Source organism: Gadus morhua, chromosome 1 (genome assembly GCF_902167405.1).
Source record: "Gadus morhua chromosome 1, gadMor3.0, whole genome shotgun sequence".
Lineage (NCBI taxonomy): Eukaryota > Metazoa > Chordata > Actinopteri > Gadiformes > Gadidae > Gadus > Gadus morhua.
Genome location: NC_044048.1, coordinates 9,355,753 through 9,371,486, shown reverse-complemented (window position 1 = coordinate 9,371,486; position 15,734 = coordinate 9,355,753). Strand labels below are relative to the sequence as shown.

General features: G+C 43.4%; 1 protein-coding gene and 1 long non-coding RNA gene across 43 annotated transcripts in view; one reads left to right on the top strand and one right to left on the bottom strand.

Annotated features, from left to right (window-relative positions):
- Positions 1-7,809: 7,809 nt before the first annotated feature.
- On the top strand, positions 7,810-14,799 carry LOC115553288 (uncharacterized). 2 transcript variants are annotated; one of them, XR_003978422.1, is made up of 3 exons: positions 7,810-12,003; positions 12,295-12,704; positions 12,791-14,799. It is a non-coding gene; the product is annotated as an uncharacterized LOC115553288 (long non-coding RNA). The 2 variants fall into 2 exon arrangements; XR_003978419.1 differs by having other exon boundaries at positions 7,814-12,421; positions 12,611-12,704.
- Positions 14,465-15,734, bottom strand: part of LOC115552772 (sushi, von Willebrand factor type A, EGF and pentraxin domain-containing protein 1) — a 147,976-nt gene continuing 146,706 nt past the window's right edge. For all 41 annotated transcript variants that reach the window (XM_030369148.1, XM_030369133.1, XM_030369161.1 and 38 more), the window contains one exon: positions 14,465-15,611. The gene's annotated coding sequence lies outside the window, so the exon portion shown is untranslated. The remainder of the gene's footprint in view (positions 15,612-15,734) is intronic.

Sequence of the window (15,734 nt, the reverse complement as noted above, 5' to 3'; positions counted from 1 at the left end):
GCATATGTTGCTATAGTAACTAACATACCGTGTTCATTTTGGAACGGAAACCCTAGGGTTACCGCAAACCCTGGGTTAATTTGCCCGGTTATGTGATAAAACCGGCTTTGTGGAATACCCCTCTGCATCAATCATCAAAACATTTTTTAGATCTGTTTTAAAACAGTTTGTCTTTTTGACACATAAAAACTAACGTTTTTTATAAAATGTCATCAACTTATTCATCAACAAGTCATTGGATATATTAATATCAGAAAATAATGAAGAAAAAATTATATATAGAGACTGGGAATCGATCCCCAGTCCCAACGGCGGCGGCGTGCATATCCTCTCCACACGGCGGCGGCGTAGCTTCTCCACACGTTCATTTCACACGTTGTTATCCGTCTCCAGGGAATCCTGGCACTATCCACTCGCCATAAGGCTATAGCTGACGATTCTCTTATGCCGCTTTTCCACCGCACATGTAGCTCGACTCGACTCGACTCGACTCGACACGGTAGCAGCACGGGTCGTTTTCCACCGCAAATAGTACCTCCTGGACGTGGGCGAGGTCGGCTGCGCGAAAGGGCCGTGACGTATTTTTGTACGGGACGCAAACAACACCTACACAACCCACGCATGGACAGAACCCACATAACAACAATGGAGGACATCGATAACATTACTATTATTAGCTGGCATGTTGAAGAAGTTGAAGAAGTGGAATATGTTGGCTGCGGCGCTGCTATGGCTGTTACCAGCATGGTTGCCATGTCGCTCTCGTGACTTCGTCACACTCTCTGGCCAATCAGTGGCCGGCCGTCTGCCGACGTCACCTTTTAGCATCGGCTCAGCCGCTTGGAACCTAGAGCGAGGCGATACTAGAAAAAGCAGCCACTTCAGGTACCAGGTACCATGTTTTCGCGGTGGAAACGCAAAAAATGCGAGCTGAGTCGAGTCGTGTCGAGCTGGTACCATGCAGTGGAAAAGCGGCATTAGAGTCCTACGAGTACCTACGAGCACCCCTGGAGTAGGCTACTCGTTAGCTACGAGCGTTTTCAAGACGTTCGTTCCCCACGATGCTTTCGGGAAACGCGGTGAAAACTCTACGATGCCCTTTCGACGCACTTCACGATCCACTTAGGCTAACGACGCTTTCGGGAAACGGGGCCCTGGTCTCGACTGATGTTGTCTGTGTGTTTGCCCTAGCATATGATTGGGTGAAAACGGCTCAAATCTACTGGCTGAGAAAATTGAGGGGAGGAGCGCATTAGCATATTAACAGCACGCGTGCTGTTAATATGCTAATATGCGTTCTGAGCGCGCGCGCAGAAATGCCGGAACGCGTTCTTGGCGCGCGCGCTGAAATGCCAGAACGCGTTCTGGGCACGCGCGCTGAAACGCCGGAACGCGTTCTGGGCGCGCGCGCTGAAACGCCGGAACGCGTTCTGGAAAACCAAAACGCGTTCTGGGCACGCGTGCTGGCGTTTCAGAACGCGTTTAATTGAAGTCGAATTGTGGCACACTCGGCTTGCCATAGTTTTGCGCGCGCTGAGGTAATTTGCGCGAGCGAGAGGCTGTTTTGCGCGCGCAGAGATCATTTGCGCGCTCGCAGTTAATATCTACGCGTGTGGAATAATATAGTACGCCCGAATGCATCTTTTATCACATTAGTGAATTATGGCACTAATGTGACGCCATATTCGGGCGTACTATATTATTCCACACGCGTAGATATTAACTGCGAGCGCGCAAATGATCTCTGCGCGCGCAAAACAGCCTCTCGCTCGCGCAAATTACCTCAGCGCGCGCAAAACAGCCTCTCGCGCGCGCAAATTACCTCAGCGCGCGCAAAACCTCTCGCGAAAGATGTTTTTACGCTCTCGCTCAAATTTAATTTTGGCACTATGAGGGAGGGAACCTAGGCAGGGCGATACGTGAAACGGCCAAACGTGATTGGCCGTTTCTGAAGCGCGATATTTGATTGACAGCCCTCCTCACATTAAATTCTGAATTGTACAGTAAATGGCTGAAACGATAGTTACGTATTGTAACTCCAGATTCTATGAGTATAGGCGCAGCCTTTTAAGTGTCGGCCTCATTGTCCTTTAAAGGTTGGGTAGGTGATTTGCGAAACGCCAGCAGATTTTGAAAATACACAACTCAAATGGTCCTACCCCCTCTCCTTCAACGCTGACTCTGACTCCACCCATTCCAAGTACCTGGACGCGCAATCATGCACGAGCGCGAACAGAGATTCGCGAGAGCGAGCCAGGCTAGCGTAGGTTTTCGTTTAACAACATGGCACTACATTCAGCTGTAAGTTGCACCCAGTACCGCGGGAAGTAGGAGTGCTGGGGGTGCTGCAACACCCCCTGTCCGAGGCCCTGTCTTATCACAGAAAACGATCATTTCTAAAAACTCCGGCCAAAGTGGAGATTTCTGAAAACGCCGGTTATGTGTTGTCGTGTCAACGGGGAGAAACGGGATTTTAGGTTCTGAAGCGTCACATTATGCACCAGGAAATGCTTAACGTCATGTGAGCGCCCGCTGTACCGTATTGGTCCGAATATAAACACAAACCCCATTGTAAGACGACCTATATTTGGAAAAAAGATTTGAAGACCAGATCCGTTTTTTATGAATAAATAAATTGTATTCATTGAAATAATATACGAAAATAAAAAGGCATCGAATAAAACACTGCATTGCCACTAAACAGTAGTGCAAATAGGCCGTACTGATGTGTACACCAAAGACTATTCCTGACACTCCTCTGCCCCGCTGTGTTCGCTCTGGCTGTGGTCGCTCCGAACTGTTTCGGCCCGTGGCAAAGCGAGTCATCCTCGCTGCTGTCCAAGGCATTTTGAGACGCAGCATTTATTTAATGCTCATATGACCTAGTGCTGAAGGTTATATGAAAAAGTGTGAGGGTAGCGGTGGTGCGCTAAACTTGTTCTGTGAGCAGCTGGATGTGAACGATCGATTTTCAACTGTCCGCGCATGCACTGGTGTAATTGAGCTGCGCTGCTATACATCTTTTTTTATCAATGTAACGAGTTGCGAGTCTAGTGCAGGCTGAGTTTTTTTTTTTCCCAGCACCCCCTGCTGAGAATACGTTCTCGCTGCAATGGTTGGACCAGATGTTATAAACATTAAACGGTCACATAAATCATTACTATTTTTAGAAAATGTATGTTTGTTTCATATAATTGTATTGGAAGTCCTGGTTTTCACTAGGGTTGCCGCGGTGTGGACATTTTCACACCGAGTAATACACTCGTCTCCACACCGGTATTACCGAGTATAAACGGTATAAACTTTGAAACTAGGTCAACCGCCACACAAGCATCGGTTTTTAGACCCTTCTCGTCCTTCAGTTGCCGCCAACGTTCGAAAGCAGCGCCTAGGATTATTCTTGATTTCAGTTTTTCTCTTTCAGCGTTTTTATTATCAATTACTCTCTGAAAAAGAGTTTTCCTTCTCTTTGCTGGTGGTGGTGGTGGTGGTGGGGATGGTGGCGTCTTGTCTGCCATGGAAATTGTCTTCTACTGCTAGGTCCAAATGTGGATTAACTAGTTCCAGTAGCTACCGCAGGATAACAACAAACAGGAGCTTGCTCTGGGTCACGAGCTCTGGGTCACGAGTACTGCACGAAGGGGTCGCGCGCGGGGCGCGGGGGAGGGGGAGTGCAGTACGACCGTTTGATTGACGTACTTACTGTCCAATGCAACTCGGTGGCAATGGAAATGATTGGCTGGAGTTTTTCGAGCCCTGCCCGTTCCACAGATGATTGACTTGTTTAATTTTCATGTCAGTACTTCTAACTCAGTGGCTGTAAGCGGGTTATGATAAGGATTTCAAGTAATTTTGCAAAAATGGCCAAAAAAGCAAATCACCTATACAACCTTGAAATAGCTGAAGAAAAGCTGTTTATTGGGGCAGAACGTCCGCCGGCGCCCGACTATATCTGCGAAATGCGGACGTCGTTGAGGCACGCCGCACACGGACGTAATTGAGGACCACGCTGTTGGTGGTCGGGGATTACAAATTTTCAGTGCTACGGCTCACGCCTAGGGATAACCCAATATCGATAGCCTTAAAAGGCTGCCCCTATACTCATAGAATCTAGAGTTACAATAAGTAACTATCGTTTCAGCCATTTACTGTACAATTCAGAATTGAATGAGAGGAGAGCTGAGGAGGGCTGTCAATCAAATATCGCGCTTCAGAAACAGCCAATCATAGGAAAGCCCACACTGCCTTGGTTCCCTTCCCCATAGTGCCAAAATTAAATTCGAGCGAGAGCGTAAAAACATCTTTCGCGAGAGGTTTTGCGCGCGCTGAGGTAATTTGCTGCTCGCGAGAGGCTGTTTTGCGCGCGCTGATGTAATTTGCGCGCGCGAGAGGCTGTTTAGCGCGCAGAGATCATTTGCGCGCTCGCAGTTAATATCTACGCGTGTGGAATAATATAATACTCCCGAACACATCTTTTATCACATTAGTGAATTATGGCACTAATGTGTCGCCATAGTATAGATACAATCCGCGTTGGAGCGCATTCGCACTCCTGGTAATTGCATGAGGACCTGATTGGTTGAGATATGAAGGGGAGGGGCTTGCGATGACAGCGTGGGAATTTAAATCCCAGATAGATCGAGGGTAAACAGAAGGGGAATGTTGTCTTCCTGATTGAACATTTGCATTAGCAACCTAAGAATCCTGTGAGTATGGATATTGAAAAGCAGACCTACTGTTGTTATTGTCTTAGAGCGCCCCCTACTGTGCCATCTCGGTAATGACGTTGATCTGCATTCGCATGAACACAACCCAGGTCCTAAACAAGCGGTCTTCAGCCTTTTCGACCCACCTTAGTCCTGCAAATGTTTTCGACCCAGGTTAAGCTTTGGTGTATTTGAAAAACCCTCAAATTGTTTTACACAGTCAACCTCTGCCGGTTATAACAAGCCCTGGTGAACATAGGGCCTAGGCCCTAAGGCATCACTTTGCCTAAGTGAATAGTAGCAATTTGCACGCGGATATGAATCATTAGGTCCGTTTTTGTTTATACAGACCATAAAAAACGGTTTATTCAAATGGATCATAAAATCTATAGCTTATTTCTGCATCTTCTGCAAAGCCACCAGGTGACCACGATCGCCTGACCCCAAATCAGCTCTGAACGCATGGGACGGGATGCTCCAAAATGTACTTTCAGGTACACGGGTTTCGCAGTGGAGAGAGCGCCGACGGGACTTCCGATCTAGAGATATCAGTTTCCGTTACATGTTTCGGGTATTGCTTTATCAATATGTTCGTAAAAAACTACATATTGATTCTCACTGACTTTGTTGTTGTTATTCTTTTTATGTTCCTGTGCCCTCTTTCGGGACTTTTTAGCGGCGTACACTACAGTTCATTCGAAAGTACAAGACCGGATATTGCGTCGTGGTGGACCGGGATAACGTTACAATACCGGACCCTCTCTTAGCGCAGTGGCCAATAACGACACGGGGGTGTGTGAAGAAGGCGGGATTTTAAGCTTTCCTGCTCCTGCGAAAATGTCGATGGATTAGCAGGTAAAGGAACGGCAGAACAAGCGGTGAGTCTAAATCGTTTCACTGATATGACAGTTCATTGAAAGTGCTTATTGTATAGTTGAGAAAGACAGCTGCAGCAATTGTTAACGCCTTCATTTCCCAACGGTGTTGTTTCTATTGGTAAAGTGCATCGTCCCTCATTAACGGTAAGTATCAAATAAATCCACTTTAAACGCCTTCTTTAATAAGAATCGGTGTTAATGTCTGGCTAACTGTTCTAGATATATGCATGTTAATTATTACCATCCTATGGCTGCTTGTAGGTCAAGCATGTCCGATTAATAGTTTAATAGTGAACCAATTAAAACAATGGAAAGCTGTGATGTGCGCCATAATAGAAGATGTTGGAGGATGTTGCGCACTTCTATTTACCTTTTCATTTAGAACACGCGCACACTGCATTATGATCCAGTAGTGTATATGTAATAGAAATGCTTCAGTTAAATATTACCTTTCATTGTCAGGGACGATCTCTTTATCCATAACATCTATTTATTATTATTAATAATAATAATAATAATAATAATAATAATAATAATAATAATAATAATAATAATAACAATAATGAAAAAAATATATTATTAAATCATAGGCAAAATGTCACAGGTCTATGCTGGTGTTATTCACCTTTTAATGTTAGTTGTAACATTACTGTAGAACAAAAAGCATATTGACAATTTGTTCAATGTTCAGTTGTGTTGGGCCTATAAGTCCAAGTAGCCTAATTGTTATGCAATTACATTGGCCCAAAGTTAAAATATAAACGTGATGTGATGTAGCCTATAACTGATTGTTGTTGGCTGCGCGTTGAAATAAAATCCACATAAATAAGCAAAGTAGGCCTGTAGTTTTAATAGTTGTGATACATTTTCTGTAAATGAAGGTGCGTAGTCTATGCCCATAGCGTACTTTTTCTAAGTATTTCCATCCTTCCAGACGTTTCTATGGGATACGCACTTCTTATTACTGATGTAAACAAACCACCCAAAGCATTACTTGTGTTGACCTCGTGGTGGTGCCATTTTTCATGTTTTGACGTTTTTATTGTTATGATTTAGAAAAATCACAAGCCCTACCTATCTGTACGTCAAACCCATTGATTTGGCATGTATTTACGTACAATATTGTTTCGCCAAAGTGACTATAAACAGCTGATCTGAATGATGGGTTCCTGTTTGTTTCAAATCAAATCTGACAAAAGGCAAAAAAATCCAATACACATAAATCAGTCTTTTGAAAGTAAGTTAAAATGTTTTTTGGCCTTTAATCGTTGATTATTTTTTTTCATAAAAGATCCGAAGAAGATGATCCCAGTGGCAGTGGAAGGTAAGTTTCTCTGCACAGCCAGGAAATGCATGAGACAAACGTAAGTATTACACAACCCTAAGACATCCAACTATTTATCCAGCTGAATAGAATAATGAATTTCTGGTGCTAAATCATAGCCTTGGAATACATTTCAATCCCCAACAAACAATAACATTGAATGCTCAAACATTTAATTTCATGAAATCTGAAGAATCTAGGCCTTTGCTAGCAGAGGGCGCAGTCAATGTGGAAATTATGAATAACAGGAAACAAAATGCTGAGTCACAGAGGCAGCAAAATTCCACATCAATAATTATCTTGTTGTTTATGTCATGGGTACAACTGTTTATAGACCACAATGAAACAGGCAAACAGAGATTATAGTAGACTTCTATAAATACCCATGAGTTTTTTTTTAAAGATATTATATATTTCTTGATGACATTCAAATTCGACAAACCCTGCCAGGAACATTTCATGGAAATTCAGATCATATCAAAACTTTTTTTAATAAGCAACGATAATTCCCTTTCAGCTTTCTAATATCCAGACGTGACACATGGGGGAAGCTCAGGAGGTAGAGCTAGTTCGACCCCCGGTTCCTCCTAGCTGATTGTTGAGGTATCCCTGAGCAAGACACCTAACCTTGTCAGTGTTTCCCCCAGTAAATGTCTTAGTCAAGGTGGTCAAGGAGCGGGGGGGGGGGGACCATTGTTGTGAACACCGATGCATTATTGATCTTTATTTTTACACCTGATGGAAGTATGTTTTCTTTCCCTACGAGAGTTTTCTACTTTGTTAATGCATAATAATTTCAAAAAAAAAAAAAAATTATTATTATTTTTTTTTTTTTGATAATTTCTTTTATTTATTTTATATACATTGGTAGTCAAGGCGGGGCCCTATTGTTGATAAGGCGGCCGCCTTAACAACACAGTGCTGGGGGAAACACTGCTTGTAAGTTGCTTTGGACAAAAGCGTCTTGTGAATGCCCTAAATATAAACAAAAAATATGGGCTGGGTGTGCCTTAGCCTCCATATGGATAGAAATGAACAGAAAATGCTAAAATAGGGAAAAGTTTGTGTCTCACAGTCAACAAAATAAGCACAATTCTGTCATATTTCATAGTGAATAATGTTAAGCCTAAAATCTTCCTGTACCTTCAACAAATTTATACAGAAAAAATGATTAGTTAATTATTAGGAACGCAGGCTGGAACAGTGCTGTGTTTGTGTACTTTAGGCAGGGCAACCAGAACAGGAAGTACAAAAATGGGTTTTTTGTACCAGGGTCACATGGTTAAAGTCTGCCATTTCATACGAGCTGCATTCGTATCGACTCCGGCATTACACATAATCTGCAGGGAAATTACACAAGGGTTATGTTTTTGAGACAAAAATAGTGCTTCCTTGAAGATACCTTACAAAAGAGCCCTTTGATGGTGTAAATCTGAATGCCGAAATGTCTTGGATGTTATACAAACGGTCATGTGCCTTTAAAACCAGAGGATTGATAGGTGATCGCAGAGACACAGACAGCTGGGAGAGTCGCAGACAGAGGATCCAGGGTGTATGTGTGTGTGTCTCGCTCGAGTTGGAGGAAAGAAGGACAGCAGATAGAGGGAGAGAGAGGAGAGAGAGAGACCCAATTAGAAGGAGCGTGAGGGGGGAAATGGGGACACGGCCGCGTCACAGAGCAGAGAAAAAGGAAGCCATGGTAGCAGGTTCCCGTTAACTTGAGCTCTGCATGCGCTCAGTCTGCCTGTTTGGCAGCTAGCAAGTGGGATACCAGAACTGGTTGAAGTCGTGTTTATGTCAGCACAAAGATCTGAAAATTAAATGCTGCGTCACACTTGGGAAGAGGAATAGGTTGATAATGCATGCGCATGCCCAACTGTGTGTGTGTGTGTGTGTGTGTGTGTGTGTGTGTGTGTGTGTGTGTGTGTGTGTGTGTGTGTGTGTGTGTGTGTGTGTGTGTGTGTGTGTGTGTGACTTGGCGCCGGGCTGTTGGTGAGCTATGTGTGATCAGAATGAGTGGTGTTTACATGGGTATCGGTTTGGAGCAGCATTCTAAGAGCAGCAACATGGTTGTTACAACAAGATGAACATCGAGTGTGCCTGTTTTTCAAAGGCAAGGGGAGGAAAGAGAGAGGGAGGCAGGCAGGAGATAGAGCGAGTGAAGGGAGAGCAGGTCAGGGAGTGAGAGAGAAACAGAGAGGGAGAAAGATTGTGGATTAGTTGCTACGTCACTTTTTCACGTCGGGGAGTAAACAGAAGCTAACATTACAGAAGCTCGGAGTCATCGAGTTCCTCCACCTGAGAGTGGACGCAACGCTTTTTCCGACATCCTCCTCCTCTTCATCCTCCTTGTCGGTAGTTTTGCTCTCTTTGCCTGTCGCTATTGTGTGTGTGTGTGTGTGTGTGTGTGTGTGTGTGTGTGTGTGTGTGTGTGTGTGTGTGTGTGTGTGTGTGTGTGTGTGTGTGTGTGTGTGCGCGCTGCCTCTGCTCTGCCTGTGAGCTGGATTCAGGAGTTTCACATGGATGCAGTAGAAGAGTGTTGTTTAGATGTGCTAGCTAGGTGCATATCGAGGATGGGCACAAGTGCAGCAGAGGGGTTAACATCAGAACATTCTGGAGGGTTCTTGTTGTCGAGGCGAAGCAAATTCAGGAATGTTTTGCAGGGAATCATAGAGGTAACCGAGTGATGCTGTTTTGCCACAATCGATGTATTTGACGCAAAAGCTATATTTTAAATCAATTGCAGTCTAGTGCACTATGCGCTCTGATTGAAGGGATATTATGAAAGGTGTATGCTGGTCTTTATGTGATATCGGAGTATAAATAGGTGCGAGGTAGAGGTAAACATCACGGTATTGTAGCAAATGACGCCTTTTTTTCTTTGACATTAAGCCTGGAGGATTTGGACATGTTGCTACGCAACAATTATACGGACATTTATATAATGCTGTTTTACCTGTGGTTCATTCTTGATTGAGTTCAAGGGCAGCCAAGAGGGTGCAGAGAAACACACATTTGTACATTTATTCTACACCCAGCTTGCCAGTATTTGATCTGGAAACAAACGTATTCTGAGTGTGTGGCTCGTGATACTTGTGTCATAAGGTTGTTTTTTTATGTCTCACAGGGCCACCGGGACTGGCTGAAGCCCTTCCCAGGACACATTTGTTTCTGCGTAGTTAGGAGAGACAGAGGCTGGTGACGCAGTCATTTCTGGGCTGGACTTGTACCAGTACATGGCTTGTAGCCCTATCTCTGCCCTACCGCTCTCTCTCTTTGCCTCTTTGCCTCTCTGTCTGTCTGTCTCTCTCTCTCTCTCTCTCTCTCTCTCTCTCTCTCTCTCTCTCTCTCTCTCTCTCTCTCTCTCTCTCTCTCTCTCTCTCTCTCTCTTTGCCTCTTTGCCTCTCTGTCTCTCTCTCTCTCTCTCTCTCTCTCTCTCTCTCTCTCTCTCTCTCTCTCTCTCTCTCTCTCTCTCTCTCTCTCTCTCTTTGAAAAAGGAAGGACTAAAACAGGCAAAATGTCATGGCTCATGATCAGAGACAAAGAGGGAAGAAGGGAGAAGAGTTGTTTACCTTGCATGCTTTGGTGACTCTGCACTGGCAACTCTCCAATTCACTGTACTTCCTAAAGCTGCTGCCTCGCAAGCCTTTGAGCAAAAGCAGAATTCTCATTGGCTAGGAGGATTTCATTTGGCTGCAAAAGCAGTACTGGATTGGCCAGGCCCAAGCTCACATCCAGAATGCAATAATCTGATTGGTTGTACGTTTCAAGTAACAATGGCTGCTTGGGTTATTAAAGTAAATGGACTGTAGTAAGGGTTATTGAGCGCTGAGCTAGTGAAGTTAACAGACAATGCGAACAGCGTCTATTGTTCAACTGTTTTTGATAATAACGTCCTTCGATGCAGACGACGGTACAGTCGCCAACAAAACTAACTTAATTAAACTTCTAATTAGTACTAATATTTACTTTAGCAGCGGCTTCCGCTGCGAAGGCCAATCCCACAGCCTCAGAGCCATCAGAGGTAGCAAGCACCTTAGAGCCAACCCAGCCTCGAGGACTCCTTCTCTGTGCTTCAAGATGACACAGCAGAGGGGAACTACTCAGTTAGAAAAGTGCTTTTGGGAGAGACATGCTGAATAAATACATCATGTTTTCAAACTCAAAAATAATTGTTTGAATAATCATGATTTCAATATTGACCAAAACAATCGCGATTATGATTTTTTCCATAATCGAGCAGCCCTAGTCCTTTCCTAGTCCATGCCTACTTAAGTCAAGCGTTGCCTAACAATGGTCTGCATTGAGTGTTCATCTTTTTAAGATCTGGTTTTTCGAGTTGTTTCTTCATTTCAATTTGGTTTACGAAACTCTACCAACTTTCAGAGTGAGTGGTTAAAACATATTAGAGAAGTAATACTCTAATAATAAATGTATTGATACGTATTAAAATGAACAGATTTGTAACATGTTGGTGCTACAATGCATTCAATGGAAAAAAACGTAAAATTATGTGATATTCTGAATGTAGCTGTGTAAAATATTGGGGGGGTTCTGAGGTTAACTCTGTACATGTTGAAAGCATTGGACAGAGACGTAGACCATGATCAGACACTGCTTACTTACAGCCACATAAACACAACCTCATCACAGGCCACCATCGGGTCACCAGGAATTGACCAAGATGTGGCTTTGGTCTACATCATCATGTCATGTCTCAGGGGACTTGGCGGTTCTCGATTGTTATAATCAAAGTGACTCTGATTCACAGAGTCAGTTGGTGGTATTCTCACCATGGAGAGAAAGTTCCCAGTTTACCTAGGAACACCCGGGGCAGCAAGCCCATCAGTACAATAAAATGGAGGAAGAAAAGAGAATGTTCAGGAAGGAGTAGTGTTAGCTAGCGTAGGCACCTTGCAGACACAATACCTGGCTGCTTTGTAGTTGGGCGGAAGTAGCTCTGGAGGAAGAGTGGATTAAATGTTAACCGGAAGGTTGCTAATTCGATCCCCGGAGTGTTGAGTTGACACTGAGCAAGACGCCTCACCCTGACTACTCCTGGCAAGCTGGCCGCCGCACTGTGTTGTTGAACTCGGTGTGTGAATGAATGGTTCTCACTACTCACTACTCCACCTTCTAGCCGTTGATGTTTTAGATTTTTTCAAATGCAGATGTGTACCCAAATAAATATATTTATAAATAAACACGTAAACGGCGTGCACAAACTCGGCCAGCAGTAGTTAACTGTAAAAAAGTAAAAGGGTACAGGTTTCAAATCCACCCATTTTAGACGGACTACTAGAGAATTACATTACAATCCTCTGCTTAAAATGTCATCCACTGGTGTGATTGAGTTTCTTCTGTAGAATATCTCTTTACGAAACAGGAAACCAGGTGTAACTCCGCCCCTTGCTCCTGTTGGTTTCCTGCTTAGGCTTTGCCGTCTCCCCGCAGAAGCACTACTATAACATGGGAGGATTTGTATTTTCCCACCGTATCTCTTTGACCCAGTAGTAAGTCACCTAGGCCCTGAAAATGAATAGGGCCATAGATACTGTATGTCTATTCCAGCTGTCCCAGTTTTGTTATCTTCCTTAAATATATCAAATAGCATTACTGTACTTGCACAATGCATTTAACTTTTCCACACTCATTTCATTGTGAATTGCATTCCTTAAACCATACGTTGTTGTTGCACTCAGAGCCACGAGAGGCTGAGGATCCTGGGCCTGTATCACTGGATGATGGTATTAAGTCTCTGGGGAGCTAGCACTTAGGTTGGAGTCTGATGATCTGGTGGGTGAGACTTTCAAACTAACACAGAAAATCCCTAAGGTCAGCCTTTTCATATGTGCCTAACTTTTTCTTTTGTAATGTTTCAGTTTGTTTGCGTCACAGGTGGAACCGACCCTCAGAAATACTCCCCTTGGAAGCTGGTTTCCGATGGTGGCTTAGAGTGCGGTCCTCCATCTAGCACCATTTGAAATCAGTGTTCTTGTGGTGGGATGTGAACTTCTCCCACAGATGCTGGATGCGTGCCAGCAACACTGCATCACACTTGGTGGGAGGGGAGGAAAACGGGATTTCATCACCCAGGAAGTGTCACCCACCCCTTACCAACGGGCCGGAGGGACAGTTAGCAGTGGCGCAGTTGCAGTCGCAGTGACTTATGATGTGTTCCAGATGCCTCTTACACCACCCGCACGAGTTGCTCTTGTGGCGTAATTTCCTGGCTTGTAACACTTATAGCCTTCCTGTTTGTCTTTGTGATTGCGTCATGTCATTGGCTAGTCATTGTTAGCCACATTAGCCTCTCTAGCAAACCAGCTAGAAGAAAAACACAACTTTACATTGTATTTCACGCACAGCAAGACCGTGCAATGCATAAATTGATGACCGGAATAACGAAGAAATGTAATCAAGTGTGTAAGAGCATTTAAAATCGACATTAAAATGACCAATGACCGTGGTACGAATACAAAGAAAATAAATCCAATTTTTGGACCAGCCATTTTTGTTGTCGAGTTGTACGGTCAACCTCACTGAACTCTGTATAGGCCTACTCTCAGAATCAACCAAAACTTTTGGTCGGTCCCAGGTGAAATGCCGCAAGAAAGCTGGGAGATTACCCCATTTGCAACTCGTTCGGCTGGTGTACGAGGCATCTGGAACACACCATCAGTTAGCGTGAGGCAGTTAGCCATGACTTAGTTAGCCATGGCACAGTAGCAGTGACTCAGTTAGCAGTCATTCAGCTAGCCATGGCACAGTAGCAGTGACTCAGTAGCATTGACTCAGTAGCAGTGACTCAGTAGCAGTGACGCATTGAGCAGTAACGCAGTTACCATTGACGCAGTAGCATTGACTCAGTAGCAGTGACGCAGTTAGCATTGAGCAGTAGCAGTGATACAGTAGCAGTGACGCAGTTACCATTGACGCAGTAGCATTGACTCAGTAGCAGTGATGCAGTTATCATTGACCGGTAGCAGTGACTCAATAGCAGTGACGCAGTTAACATTGACGCAGTAGCAGTGACGCAGTTGGCATTGACGCAGTAGCAGTGACGCAGTTGGCATTGACACAGTAGCAGTGACACAGTTAGCAGTGCAAGCTTAAGGTCCTCTTTTCCAAGGTTGACTGATTTCTTTCGGTGTTCAGAGTCTTCTTGTGTTTCTAGCACCATTTGAAATCGGTTACAATGAAGGATACCTCATCGGGAGGGTGAGCTCCTCTGCGGCGGGCCCGTGGGCAGACTGGGGTTGGGCAGAAGGGTTTAAAAAGGGGCCTTAGTTCTAAGATTACTAGTTCTCTTCAATTGAACTAGCAGGTCTTTAATGCAACTGAATGTATTGGGCTAATGGCCAAGAAGCATTCATCTGAAATCTTTTATTTTTAAGCGTTATAAAGGAATGTAATGTTTGGTATTCATACGTGATGAATGAAAATTAAATGCTGAATGGATGTAAAAATTGTAATCCATTTGTTGACCGATATTAAAGACTCAGAATCACTAACTACATTTCATACTCAAACAGAGAGTACAGTAACACAGAACGTGGACGGAAGTACTTTAATCATTTTTATAATTTCAAGCTCATGTTCATATCAAATGGTTGTCAAGGCACAATGAAATACAATGCTAATAAATTATGGATATTACTAATGCAGTTGACCATTTTGATAGATATTTTTAAATGGCGTCAATAGATTTATTTCGCTTTTCACATTTTGTCACATTTAGAATGTGGAAAATCGATAGCAAACGATTGGAACACAATGATCAGAGGCTTCAGATTTGATCTGCACACATATTTATACCTCATTTCAATTATTTACAACCACAGAATGTTAATTCCATGGCGCTACGGCCCCAGCAAAGCCTATAAGTGCAAATTGTCAAAAAATACATACCTCAAACATTGGGCGATTATTAATTTCAAATAAATATAAATGTTTTACCTCCACATTTAGAGATTTGAGTGGGGGACCACAGGAAAAAAAACATTTTATTTTACATTCACACATCCAACCCAATAACGTCAACTCCACAACTAAACAACAACCCATTGGTTAAACACAAGCCCTCCAAAAAGGGCTTGTGTTTAATTCATCTGCTTACAACCATAAATTGGGTTCAAAACGACCAAGGCCAAATAGACCAACCAAGAACGAGTAGCAATACAAAACGGCTCCATTTTCTTTTCTTAACAAAAATCAATCTACAATAAGGTTTACAATACAGGGTTGATGGCAAAGTAATCAACCAAATAATTGTACTTTTGGCAGCAAATGCAGCCAGAAATGTTTCTATCAAACGCATTGACCTTTTCTCAAAACTTAAAACGTGGCAAATAAACATGTTGAAGGTGGAAGAGAAATAAATAATTGAATGTAACACTATCAATCTAATACAGCATTAATTCAGAAGCATTCATTGGAGTAAGCTATGCTTAAGGCAAAGCAATATGATTTTGTGATCGATGTCCTTCAGATGCCAAGTGAACAGATTCCAGATTGATTAGAAAAGCATGCGTGCACCAAAAAACACTCCTCTGATTGAACTCCAACTGTGCCAATTATATTGACTGTGGACCCCAGTTGAATTGTTTGCATATGGCGGGAGATTACATTCAAATCCTGGTCTAGTGATAATTCTTCCCTCTCGGCTTGGTGTGGTAATCAGTAGAACATCGTCAGGGCAACCTTTCCCCGGAACAAAAATGGGGAAAAAGAGATAGAGTATGAATGATCTCACGTAAATTTTTTTCAAATACAGCGCAGCAGCAGGAAGGTGATGAACCTGATGGTTAGAAATATTTTACAATG